Here is a 13596-nt window from a genome sequence, read left to right as displayed (position 1 = left end):
TCCAACTCCAATTTTGCAGAGAAAACAATTCAACTTTATCCAACCTCTCCCTGTACCTGAAACCTTCTAATCCAGGCAGCATTCTGGTAAACCTCCACTGCACCCTTTCCAAAGCCTCCACATCCTTCCTGTAATGGAGCGACCAGAACTGCATGCTATACTGATGTGGCCTAACCAAACACTTTTACACCTGTATCATGACTTCCTGACTCAATGCCCAGCAATGAAGGCAAGCATACCACCTTCTTTATCACCCTGTCTACTTGTGCTGCCACCGTTAGTGAGCAATGAACTTGGACTCCATGATCGCTCTACACATCAATGCTGTTAAGAATCTTGTCATTTACTGTATATTCTCTCCTTATATCCATCCTCCCAAAGTGCAACACCTCGCACTTGCTCAGGTTAAACTCCATCACCCATTGCTCTACATTTCTGCAGCTGATCTATATCCCACTATATCTTCACTGTCTGCAACTCCTCCAATTTTGGTGTCATTAGCAAACTTACTCACCAACCCATCTAGGGTGGCACGGTAGGGCGGCACGGTAGCGCAGCGGTAGAGTTGCTGCTTTACAGCGAATGCTGCGCCGGAGACTCAGGTTCGATCCTGACTACGGGTGCTGTACTGTAAGGAGTTTGTACGTTCTCCCCGTGACCTGCGTGGGTTTTCTCCGAGATCTTCGGTTTCCTCCCACACTCCAAAGACATACAGGTATGTAGGTTAATTGACTGGGCAAATGTAAAAATTGTCCCTAGTGTGTGTAGGATAGTGTTAATGTGCGGGGATCACTGGGCGGTGCGGACTTGGTGGGCCGAAAAGGCCTGTTTCCGCGCTGTATCTGAAATATGAAAGTTTTGGTTTTTAAAAAATAATATTTCTGTCTAGATCATGTGTGTGTATATATATATATATATCTTCCTAGGCCCCCTCGGTCATGGCTGACCATGGATGATGCATCCTTGTTGGCTGCTTGCTCCACACCTCGGCTAGAGCAGCGTCGCTTGTGGCTGAAGAGACCAATGCGGGAGTGACAGCCTCTGTCACAAAGGTCACATTTGTGTGTGGCATCGCACAAAGCAGAGATCCAAGCACAGAACCCTGCAGGACTCCACTGGTCACAGACATCCAGCCAGAATATCTAACTTCCAGCACAACCCTCAGTCTTTGATGACTTAGCCAATTCTGAATCCATACGATCAAGTCATTGTGAATCCCATGCATCTTAATCTGCTGGATCAGCATACCATGTGGGAGCCTATCAAAAAGTTGACAAAAATCCATGTATGCAACATCCAACACCCTACCTTCATCAATCTCGTTAGTCACCCCCTCAAAAATTTCCATCAAGTTAGTGAGACATGACCTGCCGTGTACAAAGCCATGCTGGCTATCCCTAATTAGCCCTTTCCCGTCCAAATGGGAGTAAATACCATCTTGAAGAATTATTTCCAATAGTTTCCCTACCATTGAGGTAAGGTTCACTGACATATGGATTCTCTCTACTTCCTTTTTGAAACAAAGGAACACCAATGGCCACGCTCTTGATTTGCAAAGAAATTAGCTCCAGTTTCTGCAGAATGAAATCTGAAGCAGTGTTTCTCACTAAGTAATGCTGCGGCAATTAACACCGTTTTTGAAGGAAGCAGCAAATTCTCAAATTGTGACTTTCCTGAGTCACAGGCTAAGTCCTAAATCTCCTTTTACTAGCAAGAATTCTTGCACAATTGCATAAATTAAAAGTCATTAACATCATTACTTGCCCAATTATTAATGAGGAATTCGGGAGGCTGTTGAGGGAAACAAAATATACATGGAAATCTTTGTATTACTTGAAATGTGTTAAACCAGCCGATCTTAACTGTATAGAGTTTCTTTTAAACAATGTGCTGCATTCTGCCACCCAGGAGCCAGCTAGACTGAGAACCTGGCTTGACTGGGGTGATCTTATAGAGGTGTAGAAGATCATGAGGGGGAATAGATAGGGTAGACCTACAGAGTCTTTTACCCAGAATAGGGGAATCAAGAACCAGAGGGTATAGGTTTAAGGTGAGAGGGGAAGGATTTAGTAGGAACTTGAGGTGCACCTTTTTCACATCGAGGTGGGGGGTATATGGAATGAACTGCCAGGGGCAATAGTTTAGCCAGGTATTATAACATTTACAAGCTATTTGGTCAGGTACATACTGTAGGTAGGAATGGTTGAGATGGACTTGAGCCAAATGCAGGCAAGTGGGACTAGTGCAGATGGGACATCTTGATCAGCAAGGGCAAGCTGGGCCGAAGGGCCTGTTTCCAAGCTGTATGACTCTATGACTGCCAAAGCCTACACTCTCCCCATTTGCACTCTCCATCTCAGGTCCATTGTATACCGTCTTCAAGATGCTCGTGGCTGCACAACTAAAGCATCTTCAGTAACCTCTTCCAAATCTATGGCACCCACTACCTTGATGACAAAGGTAACAAGTGCATGATAAAACTACCACATCAACCCCCCCCCCCCCCCCCCCCCAAGTCATACACATCGTATAGCATTGATATATGCCATTTATTCATTGTCAAAATTTGGAGTCATTACCCTACAGCATTAGAGGAGCACTTTCATGACACTGATTGTAGCAGATCATATTGGAAGGTCACAATCTCCATAACAAGAGCACTAGACATGGGCATTAAATTCCAATAATTGCCTATGATACAAATATTCCAAGAATCATTTTATAACCAAATATCCATTGCTGCCTGGTTGCCACTGCCACATACTCTTCTGGTAATCATCTTCCTCTTTGTTTCGTACTTCAGCATCCACGTACAAGAATTAGAATATTCACAATATTGCTTTAATCTACTTTTGTTGCGGGGGGGGGGGGGGGGAATGTTAAGGGCAAGTGTATTGCTAAGTAGATATTTTTTTTCTTGTATGTACTGAAACAATAGAATGATTATATTATTAATTGCTCAACATGGAAAAGGACAAATGTTTTCACTCAATTTAAAACAAATATGATTGCACTTACCAAAAGAGGGGAAAAGTTCTCCAGAAAATAGCAAGCTATCACACTTTTTTTTTCAATCATCTTGAGATTGACTCTAAGCAGTTTTTCCTAATGAGAAGTACAGAAACTTCTTTATTTCAGAGTCAGTTTGCAAGGTCATATTTTGCTTTGCCTAAGGTTCACCTTGCTGGTGCCAGCATATTTATAGCATTTGCAGTATAACATATTTATCCAAGAAAAAAGAAACACTGCAGGATTTTATGTGAGGAACTCTTTTTCATGTTCTAGGCATCTTGGGGCTAATCTCAATTTAACACTCAAAAAACAGAATTTCCCCCAATCCTACAGGTTTTATACTCTGTTCAATGTTACATTCCATTTGTTTAAATGGCTAAAGGAAAGAATCAGGAGTGGCGTAAATTCAGTTGAACCCAACACTAGCAATATGCTGACAAGAAGGGAAGTTTTGTCTGAGCAAAGAATTTTCACACATGGAAAAATTCTGGAAATCAAAAAACTACAGATTCTGGAAATCAGAAACAAAAACCGAAAATGCTGGAAACAATCAGCAGGTCAGGCAGCATCGGTGGGAAGAGAAACGATTAACATTTCAGGTCCGGAACCTTTTGTCAAAAAATTTCTTTCAAGAAAATTATAGAACTGAGCCAGCTACAATGGCAGGCAATTAATATATTTTTCACTCCTTTAATCTCAATCTATCTACCTTATTGGTGACCCTCGGACTATCTTTGATCAGACTCTACTGGCTTTATCTTGCACAATGTTATTCCCTTATCATGTATCTGTACACTCTGTATGGCTCGATTATAATCACGTATTGTCTTTTGCTGACTGGTTAGCACACAACAATAGCTTTTCACTGTACCTCGGTCGACGTGACAATAAATTGAAACTGAAACTTAAAATTTTAACTAAAGTTGTGTTTTTATTTGAAGCAGACCATCTTTTCTCACCAAACTGGTATTTACATCAATTATTGCAACTTATTAATCTATGTTGCAAAAATGTGTGCCGGTTTTAAAGTCAATATCCATTGCATATCATCATCATATCATATCATCATATATCTACAGCCGGAAACAGGCCTTTTCGGCCCTCCAAGTCCGTGCCGCCCAGTGATCCCCGTACATTAACACTATCCTACACCCACTAGGGACAATTTTTACATTTACCCAGCCAATTAACCTACATACCTGTACGTCTTTGGAGTGTGGGAGGAAACCGAAGATCTCGGAGAAAACCCACGCAGGTCACGGGGAGAACGTACAAACTCCTTACAGTGCATACTAATGGCATAAATTCCAAAATTCAATCTTAACATCCAAAAAACAATCACACTGTACATATCAATTCTAGGAATATTTATCTCGAGAGAATCATATAAATCTGTACCATGCAGCCTTTCCGGAAATTTCCATTATGTCTATTATAGAAATCATTTATACTGTCAATGGGAGCTCTGGTGAATTTAAATGCCAGCTCCCAGGACTCTAAGCAAAATAATTCTGCCAGCTGTCAGATTTCAACTATGTCCCCAAATTCCTCCAATATCACTCAGATCAGAGCATTGTCTTCAGTGAAGCAAGGCTAAGTATAAATTTAGCTCATTTTAGTTTAGTGATACAGAGCGGAAACAGGCCCTTCGGCCCACTGAATCCACGCAGACCAGCGATGCCCACACCCTAACTCTATCCTACACACACTAGGGACTAACTAAAGTAATATCAAGGCAATTAACCGACAAACCTCTAGGTCTTTGGAGTGTGGGAGGAAACCAGAGATCCCGGAGAAAACCCACGCAGGTCACGGGGAGAACGTACAAAGTCGGTACAGACAGCATCCCTTTAAGGCGGCACTTCTACCGCTGTGCCACTGTGCTGCTCCAACCATGGATAAATTGAAAGGTAAAGCCTTTAGAACACATAAACCAAGATTTTGCCATCATTGGAAACCAAAGGCACTTGAAATGAGTTATGCCAATGCTAAAAGCACGTGGTGCTGCCATAGAACAAAGCTGTACAACATGTCTACTGATCTCTCTTTTGCTGTAACTGGCATTCAGCTGCTCTGATATCATCAAACTCTTTGAGTGTGTGATCACTTTAAGGAATTCTCACAGGACACCAAACCAGGAAGGGAAAGGCACCACTTGGGTTAAATGAAAGGGGGTCCCAACCCAAAACGTCACCAATCCTTTCTCTCCAGAGACGCTGCCTGACCCGTTGAGTTAATTCAGCACTTTGTGTCTATCTTTGGTATAAACTCACATCTGCAGTTCTTTGTTTCTACATGAAAGGGGTTATTTATTCAGTAAGTGTGCTGTTTATAAGAGCTTGATCCATCCAGAAAACTCCCAAAGGATTGTTAATGTAGAAGATAACCATGGTTTAACTTGCCAATTATAAACAAATTCAGCAATATTTTAGTGTTACCCCTTTTCTTTTAATATATTTCTCTCTCTATGAGGCTTTAGCAGTAATGCTTCACAGAAATGAACAGAAGAGGGGGTGGAGCACTGTCAAAAAATTGTACTGTGTTTTCACAATGATTAGTTTGCAATGAACATATTGTAAGGATCAGATTAATTAATGGATAACTATATGAATATCTCACCAACTGCAAACTTGAGTCTATAATTTTTAAATGTTTCTTTGAACCGGTGGAAAGTAAATCAGTGGTTATATTTTTTTAAACAAATGCATTTCAAAGGAAATTATATATAATCTTGTACAAATATTTTTGGGATAATTTTGGGTCAGTTACTCAGAATAAGCCAACCATCAAACTTTAATGCAGTCAAACTGGAATTGTATCATCAGGATACTATTGTCAATTGTATCATTTCTCATGTTAACAATGAAGAATTCTATGAATTCAAGAACACAAACACTTTCATTGGGCTCAAATTAACCTGAGAAATAGGATTGTATAGGTATTGTGAATGAACTTGGGAGTAAACTCCTTCACTCAATGATGGATAGATGCAGCATTGTACCCCAGAATGGAGTTTGGAAACACATCAAAGGAACACAAAGTGCTGGAGTAACTCAGCAGGTTAGGCAGCATCTCTGGAGAACATGAATAAGTGATGTTCTATGCTCTCTTGATACTACAACAATTGTTTTGTGCAGTACCATGGAGTCTTATTTTATTAGAAGTGCTCATTGTTTGAAAAGGATTTTTAAAACTTTGATCTTGCAGGTTAAGTATTGGTGTCAACACAATCCAATCTGATATATTTGTTAGCAGTGGCATGTATTGGATGCCTTGGTTTCCCAGCAACATTCTTATGTTAGGCTTTTCATCCGTTGATTACCTCAAAAGTTTGTTGACTTAGTAGGCTTTTGCTGATGACTTTCCTTCACGCAGCAACCACATGGCACTTAAATGTGGATAAATGTGAGGTTATATGTGGATAAATGGAAGGTTATCCACTTTGACCTGGGTGTGCTTGTACATCAGTCACTGAAAGTAAACATGCAGGTAAAGCATGTAGTAAAGAAAGCCAATGCCATGTTGGCCTTCATTGTGAGAGGATTTGAGTTTAGGAGCAAGGAGGTCCTACTGTTGTTACAGGGGCCTGGTGAGACCGCACCTGGAGTATTGTGTGCAATTTTGGTCTCCTAATTTGAGGAAGGACATTATTGCTATTGAGAGAGTGCAGTGTAGATTCACCAGGTTAATTCCCGGGATGGCGGGACTGACACATGATGAAAGAATGGGTCGACTGGATTTGTATTCGCTGGAATTTAGAAGGATGAGAGGGGACCTTATAGAAACATATAAAATTCTTAGAGGATTGGACAGGGTAGATGCAGGAAAAATGTTCCTGATGTTTGGGGAGTCCAGAACCAGGGGTCACAGTTTAAGAATAAGGGGTAGGCCATTTAGGACTGAGATGAGGAAAAAAACTTTTTCTCCCAGAGAGTTGTGAATCTGTGGAATTCTCTGCCACAGAAGGCAGTGGAGGCCAATTCGCTGGATATTTTCGAGAGTTAGATTTAGCTCTTAGGGCTAAAGGAATCAAGGGATATGGGGAAAAAGCCGGAACAGCTTTTGGATGATCATATCGAATGGCGGTGCTGGCCTACTCCTGCACCTATTTTTTATGTTTCTATGTTTCTATGTTTCAAAACAGACGTCCACAGATACCAGAACTCAGTTTGTTGTATGATACAGGGAGATAAGCTGCAACTTTAGATTTTAAAAAGAAGTTTCAGCTTTTAAAAACATTTCTGCAGCAGGACGTAATCCTTGTGACTGAAAATCAATTGTTCAAGATTCAAGAGTCAAGAATGTTTAATTGCCATTTGTACTGGCAATGGGACACGAAATTCCCATTGCAACAATTGCAATATAAATTGCACTTGCAACAATATAATAGGCCTTAACTGCAATGTACATAGATAGTACATAATAAACAAAAAATCAATAATCACAATCCTAGTGCAAAAAAAACCAATGTCCCTAGTGCAACCATGACAGTCCAGTTCATAGTTGAGGTTAATGTTGTGCAGTGTACAAAAGCCTGATGATTATTGGGATGAAGCTCTCCTTGAACCTGTTGGTCAGAGACATCTCAAGAGGAACAGAGAATGAGGTCATCTGATTGAGTAGAACAAAGAACAGCATGCATTTGCAGGTAAGCTGAAGAACATGACAGGAAGAAACAATTAATTAATCAGGAAAGTAAGGAAAGCATTCTCTGGGCTTCATTTCTGAGCTCATAATCTGATTATATGTATTAAAAAATGAAAAGGTGTCTATCTTCATAATTGTTCTTTAAATAATAGCCTGAGATGCTTTTTCTGGTCAGAATCTATCTTCTTCTAAGTCTCACCCTCAGCGCCCCATCTAAGTCACTATAAACCTGACAGTAAGTTGCTGGAATTTGTTTTTAAATTGCTGCAGTTATTAATTGTTCTTGTTTGCCAATGCAAGAGGGGGAATTATTTCTGGTTTTAAATTTGTTATTACTGTTAAGCAACCCTGTCACAATTATTTCCATCTTCGAACTAACACTGGTTTTGCCCCTTGTTCCAAAGTCCATTCCCAACAATGCTGGCTCCCATCTGAATTCCAGGTTCAGGTCACGAGCCTTGTATCATTCCCAGCAGTATTAGCTGGAGACAGCTCTGAATATTAACCAGTGGTTAAAGTTGTCTGGCGCTCTCTACATTCATTAAATAAATCTTTAGTGTCTTTGGTGGCATTAGTGGCATTTTTAAGAGGCTTTTAAACAGGCACATGAATATGCAAGGAATAGAGGGATATTCATGGATCACATGAAACAGCGAATAAAGTCTGATTGAATAGAATAAAGAGCTGCATGCAGAGGAGATTAGTTTACCTGGGCATTATGGGCCAACAGTACTCCTGCGCAGTACTGTTCTACAAGTCAAGTCAAGTCAAGTCAAATTTATTTGTCACATACACATACACGATGTGCAGTGAAATGAAAGTGGCAATGCCTGCGGATTGTGCACAAAAAAGAATTACAGTTACAGCATATAAATAAAGTTAATAAGTTACAATAGTGTAGACAAAAATGTAGTCTCTGGGGTTATAAAAGTTGACAGTCCTGATGGCCTGTGGGAAGAACCTCCGTCTCATCCTCTCCGTTTTCACAGTGTGACAGCGGAGGCGTTTGCCTGACCGTAGCATCTGGAACAGTCCGTTACTGGGGTGGCAGGGGTCCCTCATAATCTTGCTTGCTCTGGATCTGCACCTCCTGATGTATAGGTCCTGCAGGGGGACGAGTGTAGTTCCCATGGTGCGTTATGCCGAACGCACTACTCTCTGCAGGGCCATCCTGTCCTGGGCAGAGCTGTTCCCAAACCAGACTGTAATGTTGCCGGACAGGATGCTCTCTACAGCCCCAGAGTAGAAGCAATGAAGGATCCTCAGAGACACATTGTAAGACTAGCAAACACTGCCCATCCCTGGTCACGCTGGAAATAAGTGACCAGCTACTTTCCACAGAGGGCAACTGAGACTCAGTCATATTACTGAATCTGGAAGTCAGGCCATACAAGAATGTTAGATAACCGTCTTTGAAAAAATACAAGTGAACTAGCAGTTCAGTAATTTCACAGTAAATGCTGTTCTTTCTCACATTGATCCAGCCATAGACTCTTGCACATTCTGGGCCTTCAGATCATACAATGAATAAAATGTGAGATAATTTAAACAGCAGGAGACTAAATCAAATATTCCTCTTTTCTTCCTCCCTGGTGAGGCTGAGGTCTTGCTCAATGTCAGTGAAGCTTTGTCATTCTGTGTAGCTCTACAGCATGCATACACATGCACACACAAACATGCATGCATGCAAACATATATTTACCAGGTTAAAATCAACCACAATTAAGCAAAAACTATACACTGTCAATTTAAAGGCTAAGGAAATTGCAGATGCTGGAATCTTGATCAAAACATAAAGTGCTCAAGAAACTCAGCAGTATCTGTAAGGGGTAGACACAAAAAGCTGGAGTAGCTCAGCAGGTCAGGCAACATCTATGATGTCACCTATTCCTTTTCTCCAGAGATACTGCCTGACCCGCTGAGTTACTCCAGCTTGTTGTGTCTATCTTTGGTTTAAACCCGCATCTGCAGATCCTCCCTTCAGCATCTACGGAGGGAATGGACAGACAATGTTTTGGGTCTGGACTTCTTTAGACTTCAGGTCGCAACCTGAAATGTCACTGTCCATTCCCTCGATAGATGCTGCCTGACCCGCTTAGTTCCTCCAGCTTTTCATATCTCTATCAATTTAGTATGGATTAGTTACGTTAATTCAAGCGACATTCAGATTACATTAATTATTGGCAACATGCCTGATGTTTCTAACCGGCTGCATGACTTGAATTGCAACGCTACAATATATGAAAATCTTGTTCATCCATCTTCCCGCAGACAGGAATCTTGTTCATCATGTGTACTAACATTTAGTTTTGATGCATGACAGGCTGCAAGTACGCTTTATTTTTTAACAATGCTGTTTCCTCTGGAAGAATTAACCCAGAAATCCTATCATGTGAAACGAAAAGTCCACTCTGAACTGCCAACAATTAATCAAATACTGATAAACACAAAGAAATAAATGTTTATCACTTGGTATTAGGGGTGGAGATCTAAAGTAAATGTTTAGGTTTAAAGGAATTTAGTCTCCAAAGAAGATCATAATAACCATATGCATCTTGGATGTTTCTATTTCCAGAACAGCTGTTTTACATTTTATGATTTCAAAATAATTAGTCAAGAAGTACACTGTCATGTTTTCATTCAATTTTTTTCTTGAAATTATATTCCAATTAAACATTAACTTGCGCACAGAAATAGGCCATTTAGCCCAAGTCCATGATGCAGTCAGTCGAAGAACATCGACCCGAAACATCACCTATTCCTTTTATCCAGAGATGCTGCCTGTCCCGTTGAGTTACTCCAGCATTTTGTGTCTATCTTCGGTGTAAACCAGCATCTGCAGTTCCATCCTACACAAACCCACGATACAGTTGAGCCTCCTCTCCTTTTAACTCATTTGAATTTATCAGCGAATCCTTCCATTCCTGTCTCCCTCTTCCGTTTGTCCAGATTCTTTTAATACATCTGTACTCTTTACTTCAACCACACACCAACCCCACTCCTAACCCTAGCCCAAGAAGTAACTTCAACATTCTCAATGCTTTTGAGATAAAGCTATCTTGACTACACTTCTTCCCACCCTGTTTCCTGTAAAAACTATCCCCTACTCCCTATTCCTCCGTCTACGCCACATCTGCGCCCAGGATGAGGTGTTTCATACGAGGGCATCAGAGATGTCCTCATTCTTTAGGAAACGGGGGTTCCCCTCTTCCATTATAGATGAGGCTCTCACTATGGTCTCCTCTATATCCCGCAGCTCTGCTCTTGCTCTCCCTCCTCCCATTCGTAACAAGGATAGTGTCCCCTTGTCCTCACTTTCCACCCCATCAGCCGTCGTATACAACAAATTATCCTCCAACATTTCCGTCACCTCCAACGGGATCCCACTACTGGCCACATCTTCCCATCTCCACCCCTTTCTGCTTTCCGCAGAGACCGTTCCCTCCGTAACTGCCTGGTCCACTCGTCCCTTCCTGCCCAAATCATCCCTTCCCCAGGTACTTTTCCCTGCAACCAAAGGAGATGCATCACCTGTCCCTTTACCTCCCCCCTCGACTCCATCCAAGGACTCAAAACAGTCTTTCCAGGTGAGGCAGAGGTTCACCTGCACCTCCTCCAACCTCATCTATTGTATCCGCTGTTCCAGATGTCAACCTCTACATCGGTGAGACCAAACGCAGGCTCGGTGATCGTTTCGCTCAACACCTATGTTCAGTCCGTCTTAACCAACCTAATCTTCCGGTGGCTCAGCACTTCAACTCCCCCTCCCACTCCCAGTCTGATCCTTCCGTCATTGGCCTCCTCCATTGTCATAGTGAGGCCCAGAGCAAATTGAAGGAACAGCATCTCATATTTCGTTTGGGCAGTTTACACCCCAGCGGTATGAACATCGACTTCTCTAACTTCAGATAGTTCCTCTGCCCCTCTCTTTCCCCTCCCCCTTCCCAGTTCTGCCACTGTCTTCCTGTCTCCTACTACATCCTATCTTTGTCCCGCCCCTCCCCTGACATCATCTGAAAAAGGGTCTCGACTTGAAACGTCACCCATTTCTTATCTCCTGAGATGCTGCCTGACTCGCTGAGTTACTCCAGCATTTTGTGTCTGCCATAAGTTTCTTCCAAATGTCATTTTGAATTTTGCAATGTTTAGTTTTAGATTACATTTTTTAGTTTTAGAGATACAGTGCAGAAACAGGCCCTTCGGCCCACCGAGTCTGCACCGACCAGCGATCCAGGCACATTAACACTACCTTACAAACACTCGGGGTAATTTTACATTTACACCAAGCCAATTAACCTACAAACCGACATGCCTTTGGAGTGCACAAGGAAACTGTAGATCTCAGAGAAAACCCACACAGATCACGGGGAGAACGAACAAACTCTGTGCAGACAGCACCTGTAGTCAGGATCAAACCCAGGTCTCTGGCACTGTAAGGCATTAGCTCTACCACTACGCCCTCATTCTGATTCTCATTTATTTGCATTCTGCACAAATGTCACTCTAACAATTCTATACATAATTTTAAACATCACTAATTGATCACCCCTAATCATTTTCTCCCCCCAAAAGTAAAGAGACCCATTCATTTAATACTTTCATGACAAGCGCCGCCTTGCATTTCCGGCAACATCCTGGTAAATAATTTCTGAGCCATCTCCTTTGTATTATCTTTACAATATGATGACCAGAATTGTGCAAGATCTTCCAAGTGCGATTTGACTTTCATATTATGTAACTTTCCTCCCTTTCAATTCTATGACCAAGAAATGAACCCTAAACCTAAGCTTCTTTTTCATCTCCAATGTCTTAACTAAACTGCTGTACTAGTTTTCGGAGCAGTGTATTTGTAATCCAAGTTCCTTTTGTTTTATTAGTCTGCCTGGACTCAACAAAATCTGTGCATGAGAAAAAGCCCAATTTGAGGAATGTGTGGGTAGTGAATCTATGGAATTCTTTGCTACAGAAGGCTGTGGAGGCAGTCAATTAATATTTTTAAGGCAGAGATAGATAGATTCTTGATTAGTATGGGTGTCAGGGGTTATGGGGAGAAGGCAGGAAAATGGGGTTAGGAGGGAGAGATAGATCAGCCATGATTGAATAGTGGAGTAGATTTGATGGGCCGAAGGCAGTGGAGGCCAATTCTCTGAATGCATTCAAGAGAGAGCTGGATAGCGCTCTTAAGGATAGCGGAGTCAGGGGGTATGGGGAGAAGGCAGGAACGGGGATAGATCAGCCATGATCACATTGAATGGCGGTGCTGGCTCGAAGGGCCAAATGGCCTCCTCCTGCACCTATTGTCTATTGTCTATTGTCTATTGAATGGCCTAATTCTGCTCCTATCACTTATGACATGACCTTATGAATCAAGTAATGAACATTCTCTGAACATTCAATGCAAATATATTCCTTTTTAAATATGGTAACAAAATTTATGCAGTACTCCAAGTATGGGCACACCACATACTGTAGAAGTTACAAGATTTCCTTAAATGTATATTCCATTGTCTTTGTAATAAAGGCCAACATTCTAGTTGTCTTCCTCACTGCTTACTGTAACTGCATGCTCACAGTTAGTATTTTGTGTTTGACGACACTCAGATCTCAGGCACTCTTTTTCCATTTTTAAAATATTGTTCTTTTTAAGTCATCCTACTAGAGCAGACGTTCTTATAGTTCACAATACGATACTCCATCATTTTGTTATCCACACATTTCACATACATAGTTTAATGATTCGGACGTAAATTTAGATGGGTTGGTGAGTGAGTTTACTGACAACGGCTAAATTAGAGATGTTGCGGACGGTGAGGAAGGCTATCAGAAGATACAGCGGGATATAGATCAGCTCCGGAAATGGGTAGAGAAATGACAGATGGAGTTTAATCCAAGCAAGTGTGAAGTGTTACACTTTGGGAGGTTGAATATAAGGGGAGA

This window comes from Rhinoraja longicauda, chromosome 11 (genome assembly GCF_053455715.1).
Source record: "Rhinoraja longicauda isolate Sanriku21f chromosome 11, sRhiLon1.1, whole genome shotgun sequence".
Taxonomy (NCBI): domain Eukaryota; kingdom Metazoa; phylum Chordata; class Chondrichthyes; order Rajiformes; family Arhynchobatidae; genus Rhinoraja; species Rhinoraja longicauda.
Note: the sequence above shows the minus strand (reverse complement) of the source record.